Source organism: Pseudophryne corroboree, unplaced genomic scaffold, assembly GCF_028390025.1.
Source record: "Pseudophryne corroboree isolate aPseCor3 unplaced genomic scaffold, aPseCor3.hap2 scaffold_1148, whole genome shotgun sequence".
Classification (NCBI taxonomy): Eukaryota; Metazoa; Chordata; class Amphibia; order Anura; family Myobatrachidae; genus Pseudophryne; species Pseudophryne corroboree.
This window is the reverse complement of record NW_026967773.1, coordinates 140379-152536: the sequence shown is the minus strand read 5'-3', so window position 1 is coordinate 152536 and position 12158 is coordinate 140379. Positions and strand designations below refer to the sequence as shown.

General features: G+C 45.5%; 1 long non-coding RNA gene and 1 pseudogene across 1 annotated transcript; both read left to right on the top strand.

Moving 5' to 3' along the window:
- The first annotated feature begins 4542 nt into the window (after positions 1-4542).
- On the top strand, positions 4543-4721 carry LOC134990144 (U1 spliceosomal RNA; annotated as a pseudogene).
- Positions 4722-10367: 5646 nt separating this feature from the next.
- On the top strand, positions 10368-11619 carry LOC134990136 (uncharacterized). Its single transcript, XR_010195043.1, has 4 exons — positions 10368-10519; positions 10595-11093; positions 11177-11302; positions 11378-11619. It is a non-coding gene; the product is annotated as an uncharacterized LOC134990136 (long non-coding RNA).
- The last annotated feature ends 539 nt before the right edge of the window (positions 11620-12158 follow it).

The following is a 12158-nucleotide window of genomic DNA, read 5'->3' as shown; positions in this document are numbered from 1 at the left end:
TCTGACTGGATCAGAACTGGTTGGTCGCGAAGTAAGGTCTCCGCTTGACATAGGGCGTTGTATATGGCCCTTAGCTCCAGGATGTTGATGTGAAGACAAGTCTCCTGACTTGACCAAAGACCTTGGAAATTTCTTCCCTGTGTGGCTGCTCCCCAACCTCGGAGGCTCGCGTTCGTGGTCACCAGGATCCAGTCCTGAATGCCGAACCTGCGGCCCTCTAGAAGGTGAGCACTCTGCAGCCACCACAGGAGAGATACCCTGGCCCTGGGGGACAGGGTGATCAACTGATGAATCTGTAGATGTGACCCAGACCATTTGTCCAGTAGGTCCCATTGCAAGATCCTCGCATGGAACCTGCCGAAGGGAATGGCCTCGTATGATGCCACCATCATTCCCAGGACTCAAGTGCAGTGATGCACTGACACCTGTTTTGGTTTCAATAGGTTCCTGACCAGAGTCATGAGTTCCTGGGCCTTTTCTATCGGAAGATAAACCCTTTTCTGGTCCGTATCCAGAATAATGCCCAAGCAAAGTCAGACGAGTCGTAGGAACCAACTGCGACTTCGGGATATTGAGAATCCAGCCGTGTTGCTGTAACACCTTCAGTGAAAGTTATACGCTGTTCAGCAACTGCTCTCTTGATCTCGCTTTTATGAGGAGATCGTTCAAGTACGGGATAATTGTGACACCTTGCTTTCGCAGGAGCACCATAATTTCCGTCATTACCTTGGTGAAAATTCTCGGAGAAAATTCTGGAGAGACCAAACGGCAACGTCTGAAATTGGTAATGACAATACTGTACCGCAAATCTTAGGTACGCCTGATGAGGTGGATAAATGAGTACATGAAGGTATGCATCCTTTATGTCCAGAGATATCATAAAATCCCCCCCTTCTAGGCTGGCGATGACCGCTCTTAGCGATTCCATCTTGAACTTGAACCTTTTCAAGTATAGGTTCAGGGATTTTAAATTTAATATGGGTCTGACCAAACCGTCCGGTTTTGGGACTACAAACAGGGTCGAATAATTTCCCTTTCCTTGTTGAAGCAGGGGAACCTTGACCACCACCTGTTGAAGATACAATTTGTGAATTGCATTTAACACTATCTCCCTTTCCTGGGGAGAAGATGGTAGGGCCGATTTGAAAAACCGGCGAGGAGGCACTTCTTCGAATTTCAGCTTGTAACCCTGAGAAACAATTTCTATTGCCTAGGTATCCACCTGCGAATGAACCCAGATGTGGCTGAAAACTCGAAGACGTGCCCCCAACTGGGCGGACTCCTTTAGCGGAGCCCCAGCGTCATGCGGTGGATTTTGTAGAGGCCAGGGAGGACTTCTGTTCCTGGGAACTAGCTGTGTTGTGCAGCTTCTTCCCTCTGCCCTTACCTCTGGCAAGAAAGGACGCACCTCGTACTTTCTTGTTTCTCTGTGATCGAAAGGACTGCATTTGATAATGTGGTGCTTTCTTAGGCTGTGAGGGAATATAAGGCAAAAAAATTTGATTTACCAGCTGTAGCTGTGGAGACTAGGTCCGAGAGACCTTCCCCAAACAATTCCTCACCCCTGTAAGGTAAAACCTCCATATGCCTTTTTGAGTCGGCATCACCTGTCCATTGCCGGGTCCATAGGACTCGTCTAGCAGAAATCGACATAGCGTTTATTCTAGAACCCAGTAGACTAATGTCACTTTGAGCATCTCTCATATATAGGACAGCATCTTTTATATGCCCTATGGTCAATAACATAGCATCCTTATCTAGGGTCTCAATCTCTGCTGATAAGGTATCTGTCCATGCTGCCACCGCGCTACAACCCCGGCCGACGCAATCGCCGGTCTGAGTAAGGTACCAGAATGTGTGTAAATGGACTTTAGGGTAACCTCCTGCTTGCGGTCAGCAGGGTCCCTGATGGTAGCCGTATCTTGGGATGGCAGCGCTACCTTTTTGGATAAGCGTGTCAATGCTTTATCCACCCTAGGGGAGGATTCCCACCGTATCCTGTCCATTGGCGGGAAAGGATACGCCATAAGAATCCTTTTGGGAATCTGCAGCTTTTTGTCTGGAGATTCCCAAGCTTTTTCACATAATTCGTTCAACTCATGTGAGGGGGGAAAGGTTATCTCAGGTTTCTTTCCCTTATACATGTGTACCCTCGTGTCAGGGACAGGGGACTCTGTGATGTGCAAAACATCTTTTATTGCAATAATCATATATCGAATACATTTAGCCAATTTTGGCTGTAACTTTGCATCATCGTAGTCGACACTGGAGTCAGAATCCGTGTCGGTATCTGTGTCAACTATTTGGGATAGTGGGCGCTTTTGAGACCCCGAAGGTCCCTGCGACATAGGGACAGGCATGGGTTGACTCCCTGACTGTTCCCTAGCTTCAGCTTTGTCTAATCTCTTGTGTAATAAGTTTACATTAGCACTTAAAACATTCCACATATCCATCCAGTCAGGTGTCGGCGTTGTCGATGGAGACACCACATTAATTTGCTCCTGCTCCTCTCTAGGAGAGCCTTCTACCTCAGACATGTCGACACACGTGTACCGACACACCATACACTCAGGGAATCCTCTTATCTGAGGACAGTTCCCCAACAAGGCCCTTTGGAGAGACAGAGAGAGAGAGTATGCCAGCACACACCCCAGCGCTATATGACCCAGGAAAAAAACACAATAATTTTATGTTTACCCAGTAGCGCTGTATTTCCATATATATATGCGCCTAATTATGTGCCCCCCTCTTCTTTAAGACCCTCTTTCTACCGTGGTATAAGCAGGGGAGAGTCCGTGGAGCTTCCCCTCAGCGGTGCTGTGGAGAAAATGGCGCTGGTGAGTGCTGAGGGAGAAGCCCCACCCCCTCAGCGACGGGCTTCTGTCCCGCTCAAATATAGTAAAAAAATGGCGGGGGCTCTTATATATATATACAGTGCCTAGCTGCATATATATTTATTTTGCCAAAGAGAGGTCTATATTGCTGCCCAGGGCGTCCCCCCTGCGCCCTTCACCCTTACACTGACTGCCGTGTGTGAGGTGTATGGGAGCAATGGAGCACAGCTTTACTGCTGTGCGTTACCTCAGTGAAGATCATGAAGTCTTCCGCCGCCTCTGAAGTCTTCTATTCTTCTCATACTCACCCGGCTTCTATCTTCCGGCTCTGCGAGGGGGACGGCGGCGCGGCTCTGGGACGGACGGCGAGGGTGAGACCTGCGTACCGATCCCTCTGGAGCTAATGCTGTACAGTAGCCTAAGAAGCAGAGCCTATCAACTCACAGAAGTAGGTGTGCATCTCTCCCCTCCGCCCCTCGATGCAGGGAGTCTGTTGCCAGCAGGCTCCCTGAAAATAAAAAAATCTAACAAATATACTTTCTATCAGGAAACTCAGGAGAGCTCCCTGAAAAGCACCCAGTCTCCTCTGGGCACAGTAGTAAACTGAGGTCTGGAGGAGGGGCATAGAGGGAGGAGCCAGTGCACACCCAGATCTAAAGTCTTTCTTAAAGTGCCCATGTCTCCTGCGGAGCCCGTCTATCCCCCATGGTCCTTACGGAGTCCCCAGCATCCTCTAGGACGTAAGAGAAAAATTATGCTGGCAGAAAAATCCAATTGAGTGATTAAACAGCTCCAGAGCTGCTCTGTAAGGCAAGTAAAAGGGTGTGGGCCCTGCAGCACTACCTGTAGTTTGCATTGTGCATTGGAAGCCTAGTTTGCTGTCTGTTTCCACTTCTTTTTTCTTGAGCCCCTCCCGTCTATACCCTTGTGCACTATCCTGACTTCTCCTCCCGTCTGCTTACTTTGTGCCTTCCAATGCACAATGCAAACTACAAGTAGTGCTGCAGGGCCCACACCCTTTTACTTGCCTTACAGAGCAGCTCTTGAGCTGTTACAGTGCCCAGCTGCTGCAAGAAATCAGCGTGAATGCTTCAGGGGCTGGGGCATGGCCAACATGAGCCCCACACTGAAGGAGGGTGGGGGTGTTTAATGCGAACTAGGGGTCTCGCACAATGCGAACTACAGGTAGTGCTGCAGGGCCCACACCCTTTTACTTGCCTTACAGAGCAGCTCTGGAGCTGTTACAGTGCCCAGCTGCTGCAAGAAATCAGCTTGAATGCTTCAGGGGCTGGGGCATAGCCAACATGAGCCCCACACCGACGGAGGGTGGAGGTGTTTAATGCGAACTAGGGGTCATCCAAGTGCCGCAAAAGGCCGCCATGCCCTGCACGCATCTTTTCTCTTTTCATATGCAGACGAGGGTTGAAGCCAACTTTGACCCTCTGCTTGGATGACATCGCCATATGCAAATCCATCTGCTGCAGGCCTTCCCCCAGGAATGCTTGCACTAGTTGTTGCATTTGGTTTGTTGTTTGGGGGTGCTTCAGTATTAGGCAGCCTTCTGCCCTCCCATGTTCATCTGAAAATATGTGTTCTCCCTGCAGTTGTTGTCCCCAGATAAGAGTTCCCTTGTGCTGCCTCAGTTGAATCTCCTTTACTTGACAGAGATGTGCCTGAGCAGCGGCCCTCCCCAGCCCTATCCCAAATCATACTTATTTTGCATAGGAGATACCATGGTCATGAAGACTGTTCTCCCAGGGTGCGGTTCATTCATTGCATTCTGGGTATGCTGACCCCTGTGATTTCCCCAAATGTGGGAAACTCGACTGCATTATTTAATGCGAACTAGGGGTCATCCAAGCACCGCAAAAGGCCGCCATGCCCTGCATACCCCTTTTCTCTTTTCATAAGCAGACGAGGTTTGAAGCCAACTTTGACCCACTGCTTGGATGACATCACTTGCTGCCTTTCCAATGAAGCAAGTTTAATTTAATAATAGGTGAAAAACCATCCCTACAAAGGTGTTAATCAGATACTTGGCTTTGTGGACACTTTTCAGAGCACAAATTTGTTAGCATAAAAATAAAGCCAGAAAATGAAGAGCTGTTTAATCACTCAATTGGATTTTTCTGCCAGCATATTTCTTTTTCTCTGCAACCCACTGCTAAATTGTGCTTCGTGGCAGTTTTTTTTATAAAATCACTTAATCAAATCTAACTCTGATTACATCAGAGAAGGCCAGGTACCCTACACCATAAGATGTGGTTTGAAATTTTTACTTGTCTACTTAAAGATCACCAAAATCTGATAACAAGGTCAATTACGTCCCTAGGTGGGATTGAACCACCAACCTTTTGGTTAACAACTGAACACGCTAACTATTTGCGCCTCAGAGACACTTTGCGAAAGTACATACTGACAAAGGCTAATAAGCATTCATCTAGAACGTTTCCTAGAAAAACTTTAAAAAGTCAATAATCTGGAGAGTTTTTGTAAGATGTTCCTTCCATCAACCAATGAAGAAACACATTGGTACTTTCCCATGATGAGTGAGTACTTCAGGATCTCTTGCACTTACATGTGCAGCAGAGGACTACAATGGAAGCATGCTGGGCCTATAACCCAGAGGTAGGCAGATTGCAACTGTCCTCTGCTATATGCATTTTTTTTGTTAATTAAAGTAATCCAAAACTGGGATTGATATTTTGGCTCTTTTATTTTTACTTAAAGTACAATAACTTTTACCGTTTTAATTTGTTTTAATAGTATATTGACAGTATTGTTTTCTTTCAAAAATCCACTTAATTTTCTTTACCCTATTATTAAAATGGTAAGTGACAAAAACAAACTACATTGTCACCAGAAGAGCAATACAAAATGTACAAGTGATATATTAAAATCATCTTTTCAGCTTGAATTTCAATGATGCATTGAGGTAACGATTTTGTGAGAAACATCTTCACCCTTAAATAAAGATTTTCTTAATTCCCTACCTGTGTGCTAATTAGATATCACCTTGTTTTCACATTTAACAGACTTCCACATGAGAAAGCAGCAAAGATGCAGTGGCGTTAATGTTTCCTGGTGTCAACCTGTATTATTTCAGTAGACATTGAAATGAGGATGCATCTTGCTGCCTTTCCAATGAAGCAAGTTTAATTTAGTAATAGGTTAAAAACCATCCCTACAAAGGTGTTAATCAGAGACTTGGCTTCGTGGACACTTTTCAGAGAACAAATTTGTTAGCATAAAAATAAAGCCAGAAAATGAAGAGCTGTTTAATCACTCAATTGGATTTTTCTGCCAGCATTTTTCTTTTTCTCTGCAACCCACTGCTAAATTGTGCTTCCTAGCTGTTTTTTTTATAAAATCACTTAATCAAATCTAACTCTGATTACATCAGAGAAGGCCATGTATCCTACACCATAAGATGGGGTTTGAAATTTTGACTTGTCTACTTAAAGATCACCAAAATCTGATAACAAGGTCAATTACGTCCCTGGGTGGGATTGAACCACCAACCTTTTGGTTAATAGCCTTATACACTAACTGATTGCGCCACAGCGACACTTTTCAAAAGTACATACTGACAAAGGCTAATAAGCATTCATCTAGAATGTTTCCTAGTAACATTTTAAAAAGTCAATAATGTGGAGAGTTTTTGTAAGATGTTTCTTCCATCAACCAATGAAGAAACACATTGGTACTTTCCCATGATGAGTGAGTGCTTCAGGATCTCTTGCACTTACATGTGCAGCAGAGTACTGTAATGGAAGCATGCTGGGTCCATAACCCAGAGGTAGGCAGATTGAAACTATCCTCTGCTATATGCATTGTTTTTTGTTAATTAAAGTAATCCAAAACTGGGATTGATATTTTTGCTCTTTTATTTTTACTTAAAGTACAATAACTTTTACCATTTTAATTTGTTTTAATAGTATATTGACAGTATTGTTTTCTTTCAAAAATCCACTTAATTTTCTTTACCCTATTATTAAAATGGTAATTGACAAAAACAAACTACATTGTCACCAGAAGAGCAGTACAAAATGTACAAGTGATATATTAAAATCATCTTTCCAGCTTGAATTTCAATGATGCCTTGGTGCAACAATTTTGTGAGAAACATCTTCACCCATAAAGAAAGATTTTCTTAATTCCTTACCTGTGTGCTGATTAGATATCACCTTGTTTTCACATTAAACAGACTTCCCCATGAGGAAGCAGCAAGGATGCAGTGACGTTTATGTTTCCTGGTGTCAACCTGTATTATTTCAGTAGACATTGAAATGAGGATGCATCTTGCTGCCTTTCCAATGAAGCAAGTTTAATTTAATAATAGGTGAAAAACCATCCCTACAAAGCTGTTAATCAGATACTTGGCTTTGTGGACACTTTTCAGAGCACAAATTTGTTAGCATAAAAATAAAGCCAGAAAATGAAGAGCTGTTTAATCACTCAATTGGATTTTTCTGCCAGCATATTTCTTTTTCTCTGCAACCCACTGCTAAATTGTGCTTCGTGGCTGTTTTTTTTATAAAATCACTTAATCAAATCTAACTCTGATTACATCAGAGAAGGCCAGGTACCCTACACCATAAGATGTGGTTTGAAATCTTTACTTGTCTACTTAAAGATCACCAAAATCTGATAACAAGGTCAATTACGTCCCTAGGTGGGATTGAACCACCAACCTTTTGGTTAACAACTGAACACGCTAACTATTTGCGCCTCAGAGACACTTTGCGAAAGTACATACTGACAAAGGCTAATAAGCATTCATCTAGAACGTTTCCTAGAAAAACTTTAAAAAGTCAATAATCTGGAGAGTTTTTGTAAGATGTTCCTTCCATCAACCAATGAAGAAACACATTGGTACTTTCCCATGATGAGTGAGTGCTTCAGGATCTCTTGCACTTACATGTGCAGCAGAGGACTACAATGGAAGCATGCTGGGCCTATAACCCAGAGGTAGGCAGATTGCAACTGTCCTCTGCTATATGCATTTTTTTTGTTAATTAAAGTAATCCAAAACTGGGATTGATATTTTGGCTCTTTTATTTTTACTTAAAGTACAATAACTTTTACTGTTTTAATTTGTTTTAATAGTATATTGACAGTATTGTTTTCTTTCAAAAATCCACTTAATTTTCTTGACCCTATTATTAAAATGGTAATTGACAAAAACAAACTACATTGTCACCAGAAGAGCAATACAAAGGGGTATATGCAATAGCGGGCGAATCGCGTCATTAGATCCGCCTCTGTATGATTCGCCCGCTATCGCCAGCCGCAGCCCTGTCGCCGGGACCCTGGATTCGCAATATGCGATGAAAAAATGATTCGCCCCTCCTGCAGGCGGATTCCGGCCAATCGGCGATCAGTGGGCGTACTGAATTCGCCTTCCCGCCCAAAGCAGCACTATATTAGGGCTTGTTTGTTGCATGTGCTCTGCAGCCATTTTGTGAACCTGCAGAGAGGTGTGAGGAGGTGCAGAGCTAGCAATTTGGTTGTTTGCTGTGGATATCTTTGGACACCCCAGCAGGCTTTATTCCAGGACAGTCAGGAGGATTCCTGTTACCCCGGAGCAGAGCCATTTTAGGAGCTTTTACTACAGTTGTAGGTAAGTACCACATGTGTGTCTGGTGTTGCATGTATGTGTTTGTGTAGTGGGGGTTGCCATGAGGTGTACATGGGGTGTTTGTGCATGTGTGCATGTGTGCAGGTATGTGTATAGCCCCTTGCTTGTGTTGCTGCATTTTTGGGGGGAGACTTGTGTTTTGGGGTAGTTTTTCACGTTTATTTTTTTTCTTTAATTGACTTTTTTGGGTCTTCTATTAGCATTGGTGTACCCCCTGAGTGTGTTGGGATGCTTTCTGGCCATTTTGGGGTGATTTGGAGCAAGTTTAGTCGACAGCCAGGTTGACATGTGCTGCTGATTGTTTTTCAAACATGTGTTTTCCTGCCTAATTTTGATGTGGGGTGCCTCCTGAGTGTGCAGGGATGCTTTCTGGTCATTTTGGGGTGATTTGGAGCAAGTTGAGTCGACAGCCAGGTTGACATGTGATGCTGATTGTTTTTCAAACATGTGTTTTCCCGCCTAATTTTGCTGTGGGGTGCCTCCTGAGTGTGCAGGGATGCTTTCTGGCCATTTTGGGGTGATTTGGAGCAAGTTGAGTCGACAGCCAGGTTGACATGTGCTGCTGATTGTTTTTCAAACATGTGTTTTCCCGCCTAATTTTGCTGTGGGGTGCCTCCTGAGTGTGCAGGGATGCTTTCTGGTCATTTTGGGGTGATTTGGAGCAAGTTGAGTCGACAGCCAGGTTGACATGTGATGCTGATTGTTTTTCAAACATGTGTTTTCCCGCCTAATTTTGCTGTGGGGTGCCTCCTGAGTGTGCAGGGATGCTTTCTGGCCATTTTGGGGTGATTTGGAGCAAGTTGAGTCGACAGCCAGGTTGACATGTGCTGCTGATTGTTTTTCAAACATGTGTTTTCCCGCCTAATTTTGCTGTGGGGTGCCTCCTGAGTGTGCAGGGATGCTTTCTGGCCATTTTGGGGTGATTTGGAGCAAGTTTAGTCGACAGCCAGGTTGACATGTGCTGCTGATTGTTTTTCAAACATGTGTTTTCCCACCTAATTTTGCTGTGGGGTGCCTCCTGAGTGTGCAGGGATGCTTTCTGGCCATTTTGGGGTGATTTGGAGCAAGTTTAGTCGACAGCCTGGTCGACATTTTGTAAGGGGCAGCCATTTTGTAAGGGGCAGCCATTTTGTGAGGGTCAGCCATTTATACATGTATGTTTTTTTTTTTTATAACAGAGATGTCAAGGGACAAACCAACCCGATCCGCCCCTTCCCCCACCCCCTCGGATCTATCCCTGCAAAGCAATGAGGAGTGGGAGCCAACCCAGGAGGCGGATGCGACCGACCAGGCATCTAGTGACCAGCCGCGGTCGTCAAGGGCCCATGAGAAGTCCAAGAAAAAGCCTAGTAAAAAGGTACTTAACCACACATGCAGACACAAATAGCATCAAACTTTACCCACTGTAGTTTGTGCAATGCCATGCACACCTACTGTAATAGGTGCGCAATGCCAGGGATACTGACACTCACAGGTACATACCGATCTTAATAAAAAAATTTTTTTTTTTTTTAATCCCTAAAGGCAAGAAGCCAGCCAGAGGAGCAGTCGGAGGAGGAAGCCTCTGGTGAAGAAGCAGGACAGAAAAAGCCGCGTGGACCCAGATACACTGAGGCGGAAAACTGTGTCCTAGTGGATTGCGTCGACAGGTCCTACGACGTTTTGTATGGATCAAGGGCACAGAAAACAGCATTTAAGGTAAAGCGGAACATCTGGGAATCCATCGCCAGTCAAGTAACTGCAATTTCTGGAAACCGTCGGAGCACCCGAAATTGCTTGAAGCGGTACAGTGATTGCCGCAGACAGACCAAGAAGAAGATGGGGATTCAGCGCCGACATGAGACAGCTACGGGAGGTGGGCCGGCTCTCAATTTGAAGTGGCTATCCTGGGAGAACGTTATTAGAAGGCGCTTGAACCCTGTCATGGTCGAAGGAGTTCGCGGAGGTGTGGACTCCAGCCGTCCTGCTGGCTTTCTCGAGGAGGAAGAACCGCCCAGAAGACGGAGGAAGGCGGGAGACCAGCCGTCCAAAAGGAGGTCTGATGGTAAGAATACATTCACATGAGCTGTATTTCCTTTTAAATTTTTTGTATGTGCTAATGTTTTTTTTTTTTTTTCAGACAGACCTGCCCAGAGGACATCACCTGCGCACAGGACATCGCCAGCGCACGGACCGTTACCTGTGCAGCAGGCATCGGCAGCAGCGCGTGGACCATCAACTGCGCCGCAAGCATCGCGAGCACACAGATCGTCACCTGTGCGCCACAGTTCGTCATCGCGCAGTTGGTCACCTGTGCACCAGACGACATCAGTGCACAGACTATCACCTGTGCACCAGACACCGTCGGCGACCACACCACAAGATGGGCGCCAAACTACAGCTCCTGCGCGCAGGCCATCACCAGATCGTCGTCTCTCCAGGAGCTCTGGGACTGTGACTGAAGAGCCTCAAGACACAACCCTTGTGGACCCATCACTCGATCTGTTTGAGTCTACAGGGTTAAACTTTTCTTGGGTTTGAGGACAGCCGTGCAGATGTATCCAGCCAGACCCTTGAAAAGTCTTCCGAAACGAGGACAAGTGGAGCTCCTGGAGCAGCGGCATCACAGGATGGAGAAGGTTTGTTTGTTTTTTTTGTGGGGGGGGGGGGGCAGTAGTTGTGTAAAGTTTATCAACTTTTCCAAAATTTATTTTGCAAACAGTGGTGCCACGAACCAGCAGCGGACTAGCTTCGGGGATTGGTTCGTACTTCAGGCCGGATCTCCTACAGGGGTCGTCAGAGGATGACGAGGTGGAAGTGCAGGATGATCCAGTTGCTACATCCCTGCGTGAGTAAATTGAATTGTGAACCTTCCAAAAAATGTATGATGAATGTGGATAATATTGTCTAATTTTCTTTTCAGCTGCCCAAATGAATGTGGTGGCAGACATCCAGGAAGGGCAGAATCCCTCAACTGTTCAGAGGGTTCACACCCTGGCATCAGAGATTGGGACACGCCAGGATACATACACAAATGTTGTGGGAAGCAGACTGGACAACATTGAGAGGACAATGGAGAAAATGTCCAACAATCTGCATGAACTGCAGAAGACTATTTCCGACAGCACGGCCACAATACTACAGATCATAATTGAAGATCGTAGGGAGAATGGGAACATACTTAACATCATGTCCGATTCCTTGGTCAAGCTTGTGGAAAAAAACACATGTTTGGCAGAAAGCAATAAGAACATGTCGGATAGTCATCGACACTCCGCTTCCAGCCAACAGGTCATGGCAACCACACTGCAGATGATCTATGATAAGCTCCCAGTACCAGCTCATCAACACGCTGGTGATCCACCATATCCGCCGTCTCAAGCCACAAGGACGCATCGTACCCTTCCTCAAGTCCCATCCCAGTACAGTCAGTCACAGATGTACCAGGGATATACAGGGATGTACCCCACCCCCCAGATGCCTCCACCACCAGCCGCACATTCTTCAACAGCATGGGCACCGAGGGCCAGTCGACATACTCCCCAGCCTCCCAGGACATCCACGCCCTATCAGGGGGAAGAAGAGGATCCGGACAGACTTCCACCATAAACCCGGTCGTATTATTTTATTTTATTTTAAATGTTTTTCATGTATCCCTGTCTTCCCCTCCCATTAGTTTGTTGTTTTTCTTACTATTGTTTATT